This window comes from Salmo salar, chromosome ssa01, assembly GCF_905237065.1.
Source record: "Salmo salar chromosome ssa01, Ssal_v3.1, whole genome shotgun sequence".
Taxonomy (NCBI): Eukaryota; Metazoa; Chordata; class Actinopteri; order Salmoniformes; family Salmonidae; genus Salmo; species Salmo salar.
This window is the reverse complement of record NC_059442.1, coordinates 129,050,260-129,063,309: the sequence shown is the minus strand read 5'-3', so window position 1 is coordinate 129,063,309 and position 13,050 is coordinate 129,050,260. Positions and strand designations below refer to the sequence as shown.

The window sequence follows — 13,050 nt, the reverse complement described above, 5'->3', positions numbered from 1 at the left end:
GTAGAGGTGGATCAGAGAATCACCAGCAACAAGAGTGACATCATTGATGTACACAGAGAAGAGAGTCGGCCCGAGAATTGAACCCTGTGGCACCCCCATAGAGACTGCCAGAGGTCCGGACAACAGGCCCTCCGATTTGACACACTGAACTTTATCAGAGAAGCAGTTGGTTAACCAGGCGAGGCAATCATTTGAGAAACCAAGGCTGTCGAGTCTGCCAATAAGAATGTGGTGATTGACTGACTCGAAAGTCTTGGCCAGGTCGATGAATACGACTGCACAGTAATGTCTCTTATCGATGGCGGTTATGATGTCGTTTAGGACCTTGAGCCTGGCTGAGGTGCACCCATGACCAGCTCTGAAACCGGATTGCATAGCGGAGAAGGTACGGTGGGATTCGAAATGGTCGGTAATCTGTTTGTTAACTTGGCTTTCGAAGACCTTAGAAAGACAGGGTAGGATAGATATAGGTCTGTAGCAGTTTGGGTCTAGAGTGTTTCGGCAGATCATTTTAGAAAGAGAGGGTCCAGATTGTCTACCCCAGCTGATTTGTAGGGGTCCAGATTTTGCAGCTCTTTCAGAACATCAGCTATCTGGATTTGGGTGAAGGAGAAAGGGTGGGGGCTTTGGCCGGTTGCTGTGGAGGGTGCCGGGCAGTTGACCGGGTTAGGGGTAGCCAGGTGGAAAGCATGGCCAGCCGTAGAGAAATGCTTCTTGAAATTCTCAATTGTAGTGGATTTATTGGTGGTAAAAGTGTTTCCTAGCCTCAGAGCAGTGGGCAGCTGGGAGGAGGTGCTCTTATTCTCCATGGACTTTACAGTGTCCCAGAACCTTTTTGAGTTTGTACTACAGGATGCAAATTTCTGTTTTGAAAAAGCTAGCCTTAGCTTTCCTAACTGCCTGTGTATATTGGTTCCTAACTTCCCTAAAAGGTTGCATATCATGGGGGCTATTCGATGCTAATGCAGAACGTCACAGGATGTTTTTGTGCTGGTCAAGGGCAGACAGGTCTGGAGTGAACCAAGGACTATATCTATTCCTATTGGATAGTAATACAGAACTCTGCAGGCTATCTTTGCAGTAGATTGCAACACCGCCCCCTTTGGCAGTTCTATCTTGGCGGAAAATGTTATAGTTAGGGATGGAGATTTCAGGGTTCTTGGTGGTTTTCCTAAGCCAGGATTCAGACACGTCTAAGACATCCGGGTTGGCAGAGTGTGCTAAAGCAGTGAGTAAAACAAACTTAGGGAGTAGGCTTCTAATGTTGACTTGCATGAAACCAAGGCTTTTACGGTTACAGAAGTCAACAAATGAGAGCACCTGGGGAGTGGGAGTGGAGCTAGGCACGGCAGGACCTGGATTAACCTCTACATCACCAGAGGAACAGAGGAGAAGTAGGATAAGGGTACGGATAAAGGCTATACGAACTGGCCGTCTAGCACGTTCGGAACAGAGAGTAAAAGGAGCAGGTTTCTGGGCACGATAGCATAGATTCAAGGCATAGTGTACAGACAAAGGTAAGGTAGGATATGAGTACATTGGACGTAAACCTAGGCATTGAGTAATGATGAGAGAGATATCGTCTCTAGAGTCGTTTAAACCAGGTGATGTCATCGCATATGTAGGAGGTGGAACAACATGGTTGGTTAAGGCATATTGAGCAGGGCTAGAGGCTCTACAGTGAAATAAGACAGTAATCACTAACCAGGACAGTAATGTACGAGGCATTTTGATATTAGAGAGAGGCATGCGTAGCCAAGTGAACATATGGGTCCAGTGAGTGGTTGGGCTGGCTGGGGACACGGCGATTCAGACAGTTAGTAGGCCGGGGCTAAACAAGCTAGCAGTTCGCAGACCGGAGCTAAACAAGCTAGCATTTAGTAGACCGGGTTAGCAAGCAAGCAGTTAGCAGACCGGGGCTAGCAGTTAGCAGACCGGGGCTAGCAGTTAGCAGACCGGGGCTAGCAGTTAGCAGACCGGGGCTAGCAGTTAGCAGACCGGGGCAGGCAAGCAAGCTAGCAGTTAGCAGACCGGGGCTAGCAAGTTAGCAGTAGGGCCTTTGGGGGACGTCGCGATGGAGGTAAGTCTGATTTTGCCTCTTCGTGCGGTGACGTCGATAGACCAGTCGTGGATTAGTAGGGTTCCAAGTAGCTCTAGGTAGCTAGCAGGCCGCGGTTAGCAGAATGGGCCTTCAGTGGACGTCGCACCTGAGGGGCCTGTTGGAATCCTCGGGCAGATTAGGTCGGTATTCCAGTCGTAGAGGATTGGCGGGGTTCCGTGCCCCGTACCGGCAGTAGAAGGGGTGGTAGCACAGGAGCCCTACCCGGGCTAGCTTTAGGCTAATTGGTGCTTGCTCCGGGATGGAAACGCTAGCCAGGAGTAGTGAACCGGGATTGCGGTTAGCAAGTTGCGAAGATCCAGATGAAAAGGTTCAGAGTTTGCAGTAGGAATCCGGGGCTATGGAGAGAAAAAAATAGGTCCGTTATGCTCTGGTTTGAGTCACGTTGTATGAACTGGCGAGAGCTTGCCGAGCTAAAGGTTCGCTTATGACCGCTAGCAGTGGTTTGCTAACTGATAGCTGGTAGGTAGTTAGCTGGCTAGCTTCAGTTGAGGGATTCCAGATCTGAAGTAAGTAGAAATACTTTAGAAACAGATCCACGCCACATCCTGCAGTAGCCATGCTCCTGCACCTATCCCCACAAGATACAGGTACAGAATGCGAAACAATTTCCATGACAAACTTAAAAATAGCTTGGCTGTATGACATTTATTTTCATGAATTCTGTCATTTAATTTCAATTTTTTTTACCTCCACAAGACTACCTGATGCAGGACCTACAAAAGTGACTTGGGCAGAGAGGCAGGCCTTGTGTGCACAAAAGTGGCAATGTTGATGATGGACAGCATGCTCTCTGCTGAAGGTATTGTGATGGGCCAGTGTCAGTATTGCAACAGGGAGGACGGGGTTGTGTGGTGCTATCCTGATTGGAATAAATGGTAAATATGTGGTTTTTAAGGACTTTACTTCTATTCACATGTTTTTAAAGAATGTAATTAATTACTTCCTAATAATAATAATTACTCCTGGCTCAGGGTGCTACAACCTGTTCGTTCCTGCTCTGAACTGCTCCGGGTGTCTGAGACATTGGACAGTGGGGCTGGAGAAACTTGTAAACAGTGGCTACTGGCCAGCCACCGTGACTCACCAGACCATCTTCACAGTGGACCTCTTCAAGTCCTTTGAAAACATGAAGGTGTTGGCCCCAGGATGCTCCCATCAAGCCTTTGTGGGAATGCTTGATGGAAGAACAAAGCACTTTGGCAGGGTAAGTGTGTATATACTAATCAAATGATAATTTTAATGAATTTGTCCCCAATATAGAAATTGCCCCCTACTTATACCTCTGTCTGTTTAGCATGTTATTCCAGAAGGCATTCCTCGAGTGGATGTACGGGCAGTTTGAAATAGACACGTTTTGTGGAAGCGATCTCCTCCATTGTCCTGCCTGCTCACAGGAAATGGATGCCAAATCAGTTGATGGGAATCGCAAGCAATACCGCTTCCGGAAAGCCTCAGAGTTTGTACTACATCTCATGTGTTGGTGTTTTGTTCAGGGTATAATTATATCTTCTTAAAGTGCATGCTGGTCTTCTTTTTGTTATGAAGTATATGTTTGTGATGTCATATTGCAGTTGGTCCCATTTTTAGTAGAAGCTGAACTGGCAATTAGAAGGTCATTCTCCATGATTTGTTGTTTTGCTTTATCCAACCCCCTCCGAGACACACTCAGACATACACAGAGAGGTTGGAGCTTCCTTTCCTCATCTCTCCTCTCCTTCTCTGATAACACAATCCCCTGTCTTTCTGTCTGAGAGTTTACACTGTACTCTTAGTTTAATCCCTGTCCTGTCCTCTCCTGTAGGATCATTGTGGGCCTGTTGTAGATGAACGTGGCTCCACTGGCTGTGTTCCAGACCCTGAAGGCCATGTGTGCTAGCCAGAGGATAGCTGACACCTCCATGGGAGACTCCTCCACAGCCTCCTACCCCAACACCACCACCACAGCCTCCTCAGCCTCCAACAGAACCCAGAGGTCAGTCAATGGCCAATATCAGGGGCTGAGGGAGCTAGAGGAGAGAGTTTGTGGTTTCCCTTTTCTCAACAATACTGCTTTCTCACTGGTAGTCCAGCCAGAGTATATAGGTCATTGTTTCCTCTACCATAACAGTACATGTCTCTTGGGTAGGGACAGACAGGGAAGAGGGTTTAATGTTTCTATAGTCTCGGAGCCCAGGCTTCTCATGATCTTAAAAAAAAACACTCTGGGGAAGTTCCTCTCAGGAAGACGATAAAAAAGGTCCGAGTATGGATTATATTGACACCATATGAAATATTTAGCATGGGTGGAGCTCCAAACAGAGGTTGTGTTTCAGAAGAATGTTCCAACTTGCAACAAGCCTGCATGCATAAGATACAAAACTAATGCTGTATAGGCTACTAAAATGTTGTCTGATAGGGTAGGAAAAGAGAGAGACAGACAACTGAGGGGAATGTAATTTCAACTCAAAGCCAGTCAAATGCAAACGTTGAATGCCAGCGTCCTCATTGCAACGCAAAATCCCAACATAAAGTTCTCCAGACTTCTACTAGTTCATTCAACAAGACAAGATGCTGAGGAGTATTTCTGTCTGTAATAAAGCGCTTTTGTTGGGAAAAACTAATTCCGATTGGCTGGGCCTGGCTCCCCAGTGGGTGGGCCTATCCCCTCCCAGGCCCACCCATGGCTCCGCCCCTGCCCAGTCAAGTGAAATCCATAGATTAGGACCTAATTTATTTATTTCAATTGACTGATTTCTTTATATGAACTGGAACTCAGTAAAATCGAAATTGAAATTGTCACATATTGCGTTTATATTTTTGTCAATTATTAGTGGGTCTTATGGTTGTGGAAGGCTTGTATTTAGCTTAGGTATAATTTTATAAGCCCTGAATTCATTCGATTATTCCTGACTTTTTGAAATGCAGTGTATTGACCTTTTTAACTACGCAACAAAGCTTAGTTAGAGAAAACGGCAAAAAGATTGAGATGTATATTGTGAATCACCCATAAGTTTGAAACTATTGAGATGTGAGTTTTAGGTCATATCGCCCAGCCCTAGTTGAGGGGAAGGGGTTTACCCTGTAGGGGAACTGAATACTGTGCTCCATCTTCATTGCTGTCAGTCATGCTCTCATAAGTGTCTCATTGGTCCCTCATCGGAACATGCTCATCTGCATGTTCTTATCCTGCCCCAAACACTGCCTTTTTGGCTTGCATGACAGCCACACACACACACACACACACACACACACTGCCTGCCATCCATCTCACCCTTCTCTGTATGTGCAGTGCGTAGAAAAGCAGGCAGAGAGAAGAGCAGAGAGGGTTCCAGCCAGAGGGTGCCATTCCAGCCCAGCGCCACCAGGGGGCAGAAAGCAGCAGTTCCTCACAGATCACCCCAACTACCACTAACTAGACCCCACAGGACTAAGGACTGAGGGGCCACCTGACAAGTCTTAAGATGCTTCCTCAACTCGTCTTCTTTCCTTCATCTGCATTGATGGCTAATTAATCTCCTCTCCTCCTCAGTTGAATAAAGGTGAATGAATATAAGAGTGAAATTATGTACCTAGTTCGCCATGTGGCTTTCACCTCTACTATGCTTCCACATCAGTGCAAATGAGGAGAGGAGGTACCTTGTTTAAACCACAGTATTGAGATGCACCCTGATTCATAATCCGTGTGACCACTAATGCCTACCTCTTGGTCACCAGTGCTGATTTTCGACCTGCCAAAAGGCTGGGAGAATTGCTTGTTAGAACTGGTCCAGAGTCAGTTGGGATATGTTAAGAGTATAAGGGTTGAGTTTAGGTTTTGGGTCACCAGAAACTGATCCTAGAACAGTACCATGCGCTCGTACTTTAGACAGGGTATAAACCAGGGCTGTCATCTGCACTAATGTATAATATTGATATGTATTGAAATAGTTGTTTTATACCATAAACACAGCAACAAGGAGTGGTCTGAAGTGCTCACCATCACAGCACTTGTGAAACCAGAAATGTTTGCACTCTCTTTTGGGACGTCCATAAAAGCTGTGTGTGTGTGTGTGTGTTGGTTGTTTATGTCCACCATGTTGAAATCCAACACAATACTGTGTTCTTTGTATGTTTCCTATTCTTTTGGCTAAGAGAGTTACTAGAGTACAGCCAATTCGGTTGCCTCTCTTGTCCATCATGTTGAAATCCAACACAATATACACTATGAGTACAAAACATTAGGAACACCTGCTCTTTCCGTGACATAGACTGACCAGGAGAATCCAGGTGAAAGATACGATCCCTTATTGATGTCACCTGTTAAATCCACTTCAATCAGTGTAGATGAAGGGGGGGAGACCAGTTAAAGAGTGATTTTTAAGTAACAATTAAGACATGGATTGTGTATGTGTGCCATTCAGAGGGTGAATGGGTAAGACAAGATGTGCCGTTGAGCGAAGTGCCTTTGAACGGGGAGGGGTAGTCGGTGCCAGGCGCACTGGTTTGAGTGTGGGATGAACTGCAACGCTGCAGGGTTTTTCACATTCAACAGCTTCACGCTGTGTATCAACAATGGTCCACCACCCAAAGGACACCCAGCCAACTTGATACAACTGTGGGAAGCATTGGAGTCAACATGGGCCAGCATCCCTGTCGAACGCTTTCAGACACCTTGTAGAGTCCATGCCCTGACGAATTGAGGCTGTTCTGACGACAAAAGGGGGTGCAACTCAATATTAGGAAGATGTTCCTAATGTTTTGTACACTCAGTGTAGTCTGCTGTTTATTCTGCCTGATGCCAATGAGGAAAAAGTGAGTGAAGGAGCCTAGGCTGCAGTCTCTTGTTCCAAAATATTGTCACAGTAACACTTGAGAGCTCTACAAGCTGTTGCGGGTTATTTTCTCTGTCCACCATATTGAAATCAACACAATACGGTGTGAACAAAATACTGTTTCATTACAGTATGTGTGTTCCTAGGAGATCGTGAGTAAAGTACATTGGAGTGGTGGGCTTTGAGTGAGTTCATTCCTGTCCTGTCTACGGTGATGCTTCAGCTGTGAAGAGACAGAGAAGAGCACCCTACAGTGAAATGCCTTTCCCAACAATACAGTAATCAACATCACTAGTACTATCATTATAATTCTATTTTTTTAAGTCAAGTCTAATAAAAACAAATGAGAAGTAGAAATGAGAAGAACACGAGTAAGTAAGTAAGCTATATACAGGGTCAGGTCCAATTTACTGGAGGGATGGAGGTTGATCTGTATAGGGGTCAGGTGACTAGGCATCAGGATATATGATAAACAGAGTAGCAGCAGTGTGTGTGTGTGTGTGTGTGAGATAATGCAGATAGTTTGTGTAGCTATTTAGCGCTCTTATGGCTTGGGGATAGATGCTGTTCAGGAGCTTGTTGGTGTCAGACTTGTAGCTCCGGTACAGTGCGGAAAGCAGAGGTTGCAGAGGTCGCAGAGGTTAAAGTCAATGGCTTGGGTTGGCTGGAGTCTTTTACAATTTTCCAGGCTTTCCTTTCACACCGCCTGATATAGAGGTCCTGGATTGCAAGGAGCTCGGCCCCAGTGATGTGCTGGACTGTCCTCACCAACCTCTGTAGCGCCATGGGATCGAGGGCGGTGCAGTTGCCATACCAAGCAGTGATACAGCCAGTCAAGATGCTCTCAATGGTGCAGCTGTAAAACTTTTTGATGATTTGAGGGCTCATGCCAAATCATTTCAACCTCCGGAGGGCCAAGAGGCGCTGTCGCGCGTGTGGACCATTTTAAGTCCTTGGTGATTTGGACACAGAGGAACTTGAAGCTATTTACCTGCTCCACTTCTGCCTTGTCGATGTCAATGGAGGCGTGCTCGCCTCCCTCCCCACCATTTCCTGTAGTCCATGATCAGCTCCATGGTCTTACTGACATTGAGGGAGAGGTTGTTGTCCTGGCACCATACTGCCAAGTCACTGACCTCCTCCCTGTAGGTTGGCTCATCGTCGCCGGTGATCAGGCCTACCACCGTCGTGTCGTCAGCAAACTTGATGATGGTGTTGGAGTCGTGGTTGGCCACGCAGTCGTGGGTGAACAGGGAATACAGGAGGGGACTAAGCACACACCTCTGTGAGGCCCCCGTGTTCAAGGTCAGCGTGGCGGAGTTGATGTTGCCTACCCTTACCACCTGGGATCGGCCCGTCAGGAAGTCCAGGATCCAGTTGCAGAGGGAGGAGTTCAGTCCCAGGGTCCCTAGCTCGGTGATGAGCTTAGAGGGGACAATGGTGTTGAACGACTGAGCTGGTATTCCTCTTATCTAAATGGGTCAGGGCAGTATGGAGTGCAATTAAGATGGATCTGTTGGGGCGGTTTGGGAATTGTAATGGGTCTAGGGTGTCTGTGGTGATGGAGTTCTGTGCCATAACCAGCCTTTCAATGGGGCAGTATGCAAACTGTTCGTCGACTATTTGACTGGAAAAAGGACTTTGCCAGTTCGACATTGTCTATTTCATGTGTCTGTTTAATGCCGCAGAACACAGTCTGTTATTGAGTTAAGACTGTAAGATATGTGGTGACCTTATGACCTTATGGTCCTTCACGGCTGGCGTGGTGTGACAATGGAAGCCAGTGTGTTATCTTCTCTCTCTCTCTCGGGGAGAGATTCAAGCATTTTCTGAGATGTCTCTAAGTTGTTGTTTTTTTCTGTGGCCTCCAGGGGGAACTGAAGGCACACTACAATCATGGGGCGTGCCACTGCCCAATCATCCAGCCCACTTACACCCAGATGGAATGTAAAGATTTTGGGCAGTGGCCAGCCGGGCTCGTAGACCGCAATATCTACTAGCCCGGCTGGTATTCTGTGCCATGCGATATTGTCAAAGCCAAACTTTAGCTAAACACGTTTTCTACTAGCCCATTCTGAAAGTACCAGCTGCGGTCTAGCTTAATGTCCGTCCCTGCTTACACCCCATCCCAAATGGACCGCTAGCTAGCCCCTACCCCCCCTAAGCATATTATGTAGAGCTAAGGAGTATTCAATGAGATAAAACGTTCAGAACATTGCAGATGCAGTAGCCAACGCGGTTGCCTATTTTACATGACAATCATTCCACGCAATATAATTCTATCTGAACATTCTGTGTCATTGTGACTTCATGATTAGTCTCCGGAAAGTGTTGGACAGGTCTCAGAACAATGGTGCTAGATATACCTTCAGACTTTACACTGACCGTTACTTTGAATCTACATTTTGTTGTCTGTATATGAGGAAGTAGTGTTGGTCTGTTTGTTTACACATATTTGTGTTTCAGTGAGACACATTTTTATTTTGTGTGTGTGTGTGTATATAAGTTGTGTGTGTAATTAATGATGTGTCTCTCTTCATAGGGTAATTGGATTTCCCCATTCCAGGCGGCAGAGATGAGAGAAGGGTACATCCACCGGCGTGTGTGTATGCTGATGGGAGAGAGGGGTTAGGGACAGGGAACCCCAGTGTAGCCTTGCTGATGGGGGCTGAAGAGGGGGAGGGTGGGAGGGAAAGTTGGGTGGAGGAAGGGAACAAGCAGGTGATTTATAGCAGTTCCACCAGGCCACCTCCTCTGCTCTCTCCCAAAACAGCAGAGCAAGGAAATCCATTACAAATGAAGTACTGTGTTAATGGGCTTTGGTGTGTGTGTGTGTTCATGGTAAACAATTGATGTTTGGGTGAAAAAAAGGTGAAGGTTATTCGAGGTGTCTGTTTCTGTGTGCAGCAGGTCAGCCTCTACTGTGTGTGTGTGTGTGTGTGTGTGTGTGTGTGTGTGTGTGTGTGTGTTTATATACAGCACTGTTTGTGTTTGCTCCTATATAATCAGCTGCTTCCTATTGGCTCCTATGCACCCTCTATCCATCGCTTTTCTCTCCATCCCCCTCTCTCCTCTCACACGACCCCACCCCCCTCAGCTCTCTCTCTCCCTCACTTTCTGAGAGATGGAGTGATACAGGCCTGTGTTCTAGGCAGAGGAGAGGAGAGGCTCAGGGGAGAAAACAGAGGAGTGAAGGAGGAATAAATAAAGAGAACGGAGGGATGCTGGTAATGTACCAGCGGAGGGTGAGGACCACGTTCACTGCTGTGTGTGTGTGTGTGTGTGTGTGTGTGTGTGTGTGTGTGTGTGTGTGTGTGTGTGTGTGTGTGTGTGTGTGTGTGTGTGTGTGTGTGGATCGCGGCTTGCTCCAGACTCCCACGGGGGGGTTGTATGTGTGTGTGTGTATATGTGTGTGTGCGGAGCCTGTCTCCTCTCACATTACCCCTTACATTAAAACCAGTCAGGGGGAAAATTACTGCAGACCTGGGCCACCCTGTCCACCTGGGCCCATGGAGAGAGGGATGAAGCCGGAGGAGGGGATAAAGATGTGGAAGAGAGGAAGGAGGGGGAGGAGGATAAGGATGGAGCCCATTAAGAGTGGGATGGAGTACCCTCTAGATGCTGACTTAGGCCAGGTTTGTGATTTTTTTCCCCCCTAATAGATCAGGTGACGATTTGGTGAGGGTACGTCGATCCTACTAGACCTGTACCTTTAGGAACCAATTATACCCTGAGCAGGTGGAAGAGAATTCGGTTGAGGATAAATCTGGTAAGACTCAGGCCCCGTCCACAGACTACCCCCTACCCCCTATGCAATTGTGTGGATCCGAAAGGATTGGATAGGTGTTAGTAATAAGGCAAAGGTGGGGCTACTATTCTTTTAATGGGAATGGTAGAATCCATGGGCCAAACAGAATCAAATCCCTTCGGGTCAGTGAGTAATACTTGGGTGACTCCATTCCTTGTATCAAACAGAGGTTTGATAAAGCAAGAGAGAACATAGTGCAAGAGAAGATGTGTTTTATTATCAGTAGTATTTACATTGGAACAAAACCCCCCCACAACCCAACACTGTCACTCTCGCTCTCTCTCACAGAAACAAGACACTCCCTCCTTGTTTTTCGTCCCATACAAAGTCCAAAGGGAGAGGGCGACTAAAATATGACTTCAATAACAGGATAGGAGTGATAACTCGTAGGGAACAGATGGTATGCGTTACGTTGTTGGAAGTCCTTAACGGTACGGCCTGTACCTCTGCAAAGCTAAGAGATAGCTGGGCGGGTACAGAGCTGAATTCAGGAAATAATAACAGGCGAATACATCTGACTATCATGCCTGAATGGAATGAACTGACCTTGACTGTGTTTCTCTGTTTGTACCAAAGGTCATGTTGGAATAGCGTGGTATGACCGTGTAGTCTTTACAGCGGTAAAACTCCTACTCCTACACGGGCATGTTCTTCAGTGAGAGACCTAGACAGAAACACAGTATTCAGGTAGATGCTGAAGTGGTAAACGTCATGGCCCTGCATACAAACCTTTAGCATTTCATCTTTAAAACACAGGTTGGGAAAGGTATTCCTGAAATATAACGGCATTGTATTATGATCTATCCTCCTCATACTTAGCCTTGCATGCCAACTAGGCTCACCTACTGTATAGAAACAGTTAGAAAAGAACTGAATTTGTTGATATCTCTACTGTGTGTGTGTGTGTGTGTGTGTGTGTGTGTGTGTGTGTGTGTGTGTGTGTGTGTGTGTGTGTGTGTGTGTGTGCGTGCGTGCGTGCGTGCGTGCGGTATTTGCTCCATTTTTTGGCAAAGTTGTTGTCTTTCTTCTTGGCTGCATGTGAGCCTGATACCAAGTGCTAAGGATCTCTCTCTCTCTCTCTCACACACACACACACACACACACACAGACGGCTGGTGGAGACACTGTGTTCCTATCTGGCCACTAGGTGGCGATGGTTGCCAGGCTGCCAAGCAGACAGACACGGTAGCAAGTCACAGATGTTGTCTGGCCCCTCCTTTTGTTTTCTGCCTATTGAAGAAGGAGACCTCAGCTGCTGAAGGACATTCTCCATTATGGCATCAATGTTCTTTTGAAAATAATTTCCATTAAAACATGTTTTTTTTTGTTGTTGTTAAAGGGACAGTAACAAAGGGAAGGCCAGGAAAAGTAGATGAGGAGAGAGGGACTGACAAGGGGTGCCTGGATGGGAGTGAGGGATATAAAGGGGGCCTTGATTTAGAGAGGTTTGTGTGTGTGTGTATATGTATGAGTGGCTTGTGTATGTGTGTGTTCTGAATAACCATGTACGAGAACAGCAAGACCATCTATCGAGAAACATCACTAGAACTGACGGTCAAAATGATGAAGAATGTGTGGGTGAAAATGTGCCGTGTGTATTGGGTAGAATTCCAGAAGGAGTAATGTATATCACTATGCGGCGTTTAGATCTGCAGTACAGTGGCTCAGAGTCTATCGGAGGGTCACCATAAATGTTGTCAATGAGCATTTCTTTATCCAATAACAGAATGTTTCATGGCTGCCACAAATGAATCTCCTGACTTCCCACTGAGCTGACTGTTCTCATCTCTGCAGTTAAGCAGATATCGGCTTTGCTCTATTTTAGTGGCGGTGAAGCTAAAAGCAAAGGAGGTTGTACATAGCAACAGTTAAAACACTGAAAATTGTATTTGAGCATTGTATTGGAAGCAATATTACAATAGGAGAACGAGTCAAACATTACGCAGAAGAGGAACTGACCAGTTAGGCCTACAACATTGTGCCTTTTAAGAAACAGTAGAATGAAAAACCAAGACAGTTCTGAAACCCAAAAATAAAATACATCAAACGTCCCTTTTGGCTTGTATTCTTTCTGGATCTCGCTCTTCAATATCAAGTGTCCTTAGTCTCCAGCAATGGATACCTCCACTGCTTCTCGGAGTGAGAGGGGAAGATACGGGGGCGAGATGAACCGCCTAAGCATGTTTTTTTTCTTCTTTTCAATCCCAGTTCATGGTGGGTGGGGGTGTATTTCTACCACAATCCAGGGCTGAATGGGGCGGCGAATAGTACCACAAAGTTCATATTTTTCCAGCAAAGCCGCCCCATCCTGGATCCTCAGTCCTTCACGT

General features: G+C 46.4%; 2 long non-coding RNA genes across 2 annotated transcripts; both read left to right on the top strand.

The window, feature by feature from the left end:
• The first annotated feature begins 2,734 nt into the window (after positions 1-2,734).
• Positions 2,735-6,056, top strand: LOC123725548 (uncharacterized). The gene is made up of 4 exons (XR_006758066.1): positions 2,735-2,997; positions 3,094-3,578; positions 3,924-4,094; positions 5,391-6,056. It is a non-coding gene; the product is annotated as an uncharacterized lncRNA (long non-coding RNA).
• Positions 6,057-9,624: 3,568 nt separating this feature from the next.
• On the top strand, positions 9,625-12,941 carry LOC123724785 (uncharacterized). The gene is made up of 4 exons (XR_006757266.1): positions 9,625-10,157; positions 10,575-10,681; positions 11,009-11,120; positions 11,297-12,941. It is a non-coding gene; the product is annotated as an uncharacterized lncRNA (long non-coding RNA).
• The last annotated feature ends 109 nt before the right edge of the window (positions 12,942-13,050 follow it).